The sequence below is a fragment of the Saccopteryx leptura genome, chromosome 6, assembly GCF_036850995.1.
Source record: "Saccopteryx leptura isolate mSacLep1 chromosome 6, mSacLep1_pri_phased_curated, whole genome shotgun sequence".
In the NCBI taxonomy this organism is placed as follows: Eukaryota; Metazoa; Chordata; class Mammalia; order Chiroptera; family Emballonuridae; genus Saccopteryx; species Saccopteryx leptura.
The window spans coordinates 148,401,207-148,406,345 of NC_089508.1; the positions used below are offsets into that span (position 1 = coordinate 148,401,207).

General features: G+C 37.6%; 1 non-coding gene across 1 annotated transcript; it reads right to left on the minus strand.

Annotated features, from left to right (window-relative positions):
* Positions 1 to 3,871: 3,871 nt before the first annotated feature.
* Positions 3,872 to 3,947, minus strand: TRNAA-CGC (transfer RNA alanine (anticodon CGC)). The gene has a single exon. It is a non-coding gene; the product is annotated as a tRNA-Ala (tRNA).
* Between the last annotated feature and the right edge of the window lie 1,192 nt (positions 3,948 to 5,139).

Here is a 5,139-nt window from a genome sequence, read left to right on the forward strand (position 1 = left end):
TTTCTGATCTTAAGGGGATTGCTTTTAATTTTTGCCAATTGAGTATGATGTTGGCTGTGGGTTTGTCATAGATGGCCTTTATCATGTTGAGGTATGTTCCCTGTATTCCCACTTTGCTGAGACTTTTGATCATGAACGGGTGCTGGATTTTATCAAATGCTTTTTCTGCATCTATTGAAATAATCATGTGGTTTTTCTCCTTCCTTTTGTTTATGTGATGAATCACATTGATTGATTTACAAATATTGTACCAGCCTTGCCTCCCCTGAATAAATCCCACTTGATCATGGTGTATGATTTTTTTCATATATTGCTGGATCCGGATTGCTAATATTTTGTTGAGGATGTTAGCATCTATATTCATCAGAGATATTGCCCTGTAATTTTCTTTCTTTGTGTTGTCTTTGCCTGGTTTTGCAATCAGAATTATGCTCACCTCATAAAAGGAGCTTGGAAGTCTTCTTTCCTCTTGAATTTTTTGAAATAGCTTGAGAAGGATAGGAGTCAGTTCTTCTTTGAATATTTGGTAGAATTCAGTTGTGAAGACATCAGGCCCCAGACTTTTCTTTTTTGGGAGTTTTTTGGTAACTGTTTCAATCTCATTTGGTGTTATCGGTCTGTTTAGGTTTTCTGATTCTTCCAGATTGGTTTTTGGAAGATTGTATGTTTCAAGGAATTTGTCCAGTTTTGTCTAGGTTGTCTAGTTTTTTGACATACAGTTCTTCATAGTATTTTCTTACAATCCTTTGTATTTCTGTTGTGTCAGTTGTTATTTCTCCCCTCTTATTTCTAATTTTATTTATTTGAGTCCTCTCTCTCTTTTTCTTGGTGAGTCTAGTTAAAGGTTCATTGATCTTGTTTACCTTTTCAAAGAACCAGCTCCTAGTTTCATTGATCCTCTGTATTGTTTCTTTAGCCTCTATGTTATTTATTTCTGCTCTGATCTTTATTATTTCCTTTCTTCTACTACATTTGAGCTTTACTTGCTGTTCTTTTTCTAGTTTTTTTAGATGCAGGGTTAAGTTGTTTATTTGAGCTTTTTCTAGTTTCTTAAGGTGTGCCTGTAATGCTATGAACTTCCCTCTCAATACTGCTTTTGCTGTGTCCCATAATTTTGAGTTGTTGTATACTCATTGTCATTCATTTCTAGGAATTTTGTTATTTCTTCTTTGATCTTATTCTTAATGAATTCATTATTTAACAACCTGCTATTTAGTTTCCATTTGTTTGAGAATTTTTGAGCTTTTCTGTTGTGGTTGATTTTTAATTTCATGCCATTGTGATCAGAGAAAGTGCTTGATATGATTTCAATCTTCTTAAATTTGTTGAGAGCACTTTTGTGCCCTAACATGTGGTCTATACTAGAGAATGTACCATGAACACTTGAAAAGAATGTATATTGTGCTGCTTTAGGGTGAAAGGTTCTGAAGATATATATTAAATCATGTTGATAGTGTGTCCTTTAAGTCTGCTCTTTCTTTGTTAATTTTCTTTCTTGAGCATATATCTAGTGATGTTAGTGGGGTATTGAAATCCCCTACTATTATAGTATTGCTGTTGATCTTGCTCTTTAAATCCATCAGAGTCTGCTTTATATATTTAGGTTCTCCTATATTAGGTGCATAGATATTTATAATAGTTATATCTTCCTGTTGGATTACTCCCTTTATCATTATGTAGTGGCCTTATTTATCTCTTACTATAGCCTGTGTTTTAAAGTCCATTTTGTTTGACATAAGTATTGCTACCCCAACCTTTTTTTCATTTCCATTTGCATGAAATGTTTTTTTTCATTCTTTTACCTTCAGTCTATGTTCATCTTTTGTTCTAAAGTGTGTCTCGTAGGCAGCATATGTATGGGTCTTTTTTTCTTATCCATGCAGCTACCCTAGGTCTTTTGATTGGATCATTTAATCCATTTATATTTATGGTTATCATTGATATGTAGTTGTTTATTGCCATTTTATTCTTTAAAGCTGTATTCCTTTTTTGCTATATTCTTTTCCCACTTTGATCTGTTTACAACAGGCCCCTTAACATTTCCTCCAGCATTGGTTTGGTTGTAATGAATTTTTTGAATTTTTTTTTTTTTCTGAGAAACTTTTTATTTCTCCTTCAATTTTAAATGATAGCCTTGCTGGATAAAGTAGTCTTGGTTGTAGGTTCTTGTTCTGCATTACTCTGAATATTTCTTGCCATTCCCTTCTGGCTTCAAGTTTTTCTGTTGAGAAGTCAGATGTCATCCTTATGGGGGCTCCAATGTAGGTGATAGCTTTTTTTTCTCTAGCAGCTTTTAATATTTTCTCTTTATCACTTAGCTTTGGTATTTTAATTATGATGTGTCTTGGTATAGGTTTCTTTGGGTTTCTCTTTAATGGAGTTTTCTCTGTGCTTCTTGAACTTGTGAGAGTTTCTCCTGCATTAATTTAGGGAAGTTTCCAGCTATGATATGATTGAACAAAGTCTCTATTCTTTGTTCTTTCTCTTCTTCTTCAGGAACCCCTATGATGTAGATGTTATTTCTCTTCATGTTGTCAAAGAGCTTTTTTAGAGTTTCCTCAGACATTTTGAGTCTCTTTTTTTCTTCTTCTCTGCTTTCTTGTCTTCATTCTAGTTGTCCTCCAACTTGCTGATTTGATCCTCAGCTCTATCCATCCTGTTTTTAATTCCTTCCATTGTGGTCTTTATTTCTGATATAGTATTTGTCATCTCTGACTGATTCTTTTTTAATATTTTAATATCCTTTTTTATACTTGCTATTTCTTTATTTAGGTGTTCATAATGACCATCCATTGTTGTTCTAAGATCCCTAAGCATCCTTACAATCATTATTTTGAACTCCGCATCTGGAAGTTTGATTATTTCCATATCACTCAGTTCATCTCCTGAAGGTTTCTCCTGTGGTTTCATTTGAATTGCACTTCTTTGGCTTCTCATTATCTGTGTTTGGGTGTTTTGTTTGTAGAGTTGGTTGAGTCTGGGCTTGGTGTTGTCTTCCTCCAGTTTTCACTTGTGTTATTTCCAGGTCTTCTTGGGTTGGTATCAGCTATTATTTGTAATCCATTTTCATATTTGGGCAGCTTTGAAGTCTTGATTTGTTTGTTTTCTTAACAGGTGATAGTCTTGTTTACTGATCTCAGCAGGGGGCTTTCTTGAAACTGTATCCAGGAATGTGATGGGTGTAACCTGAGACTCTGAAGGCCTCTTTCAGCAACTGATCTCTCTGGGGGCAGGTGTTTTCTCAGCTTCAGTAGGGGGAGGTGTATCTCAGATCTCTATGGAGACCTGAATTACTGCCCCTCCTTCCCACTTCTTGTTTTCAGCTGTGTCTCATTGTGCTGATTGGAGCTGGAGAGATGTCTGGAGATCTCTGATCCAGAAGCAATTCAGTACTGTTTTGTGGAAGGTTCAGTCCCTCCCCCAGCTATGGCTGCCTCCAGCATGGATGAGTCAGCTTTTTTAGGTTGTCTCCTGCATTCCTTAGCCCCTCACAGTCTGTCCCTCTCTCTCTTTTCCACTTGGGAGATAAGCAGTTCCTTTCTTTCTTTTTTTTTTTTTTTTCTTTTTTTTTCTGAAGCTGGAAATGGGGAGAGACAGTCAGACAGACTCCCGCATGCGCCCGACCGGGATCCACCGGGCACGCCCACCAGGGACGACACTCTGCCCACCAGGGTGCGATGCTTTGCCCCTCTGGGGTGTCGCTCTGCCGCGACCAGAGCCACTATAGCACCTGGGGCAGAGGCCAAGGAGCCATCCCCAGCGCCCAGGCCATTTTTGCTTCAATGGAGCCTTGGCTGCAGGAGGGGAAGAGAGAGACAGAGAGAAAGGAGGGGGGTGGGGGGTGGAGAAGCAAATGGGTGCTTCTCCTATGTGCCCTGGCTGGGAATCGAACCCAGGTCCCCCGCACGCGAGGCCGACGCTCTACCGCTGAGCCAACCAGCCAGGGCCAAGCAGTTCCTTTCAACACACCTCGCTCCCTGGTTTCCAGGCAAGTGGCTGTAAGCACTATTTTCTGCTCTTTCCCTGGAGTGAGATCCCCTCTGGGCTCTTAGCCTCACCCCTACCTCTGTTCCTGTAAGCAGGGGAGATTCAGATGCTCCCTACCAGGTTTGTTGTGGTTTCTTCTTTGCTCCTTGGTTTTTGAGAGCTGTTCTTATAGTCCAGAGTTGTTTTTTCATGCTGATTTTTCCTAAATTGATTTGTATTCCAGTTTAGTGGTGAGGGCTGGGCATCTGTGCATCCGCCTACTCCACTGCCATCTTCAGGTCCTCGATAAAAATTATTTAATAGAGAACTGAGTGTGCCATGGATTTCTGCTGTACAATAAGGCAGCTACTAGCCACATGTGCACCTTTAAATTTAAATTAATTAAAATGAATTAATATGAACAACTCAGGTTCTCAGTTATATTAGCCATATTTCAAGTGCTTGATATTTAACATGTGGTTCATAGCTACTGCACTGAACAGCACAGATATAGAACATTTTGAAAGTCTTAAAATTTTTTATATCATAGTACTGCTATTGATGCTTGCTGTTATAAATAAAAAATAAAAAATTTTCTACTCTTTTAAAGTATGAGTGCAAACACATATACACAACAGTAGCCCAAATCCAAACACAGCCAGATAGTAAAAGATAAGTAAAAATTAAAAAAGATAGAATTAATGTATAAAATATAATAAAGCAAAAACCAAGATATATCTTATACCAAGAAATTTGACTACAAAAATAAAAAACTCAGATAAGCTTATGTGTATAAACCCAAACATAAATAAACATAAGAAGTAAAAATTGCTTATATTTTTGAATGCTTATTATGGGCCAGGCAACCAATATAAGCATGTGGTATTTATTTTTTTATGTAATTATCATAACAAGTTATAAGGTATGTAATTTTTATGGACTGTATAATGCCCCCCACCAAGATTCATATGTTGAAGCCCTAACTCCCAACACCTAAGAATGTGATTGCATTTAAAATAAAGATCTTTAAAGAAGTGATTAAGTTAAAATGAAGCCACCAGGGCAGGGGCCTAATCCAATATGACTAGTGTCTTTAGAAGAAAAGGAAGAGACATCACAGGCACAGGTACCCATAGGGAAGACCATGTGAAGACCAAGAGAGCAGCCATCTGC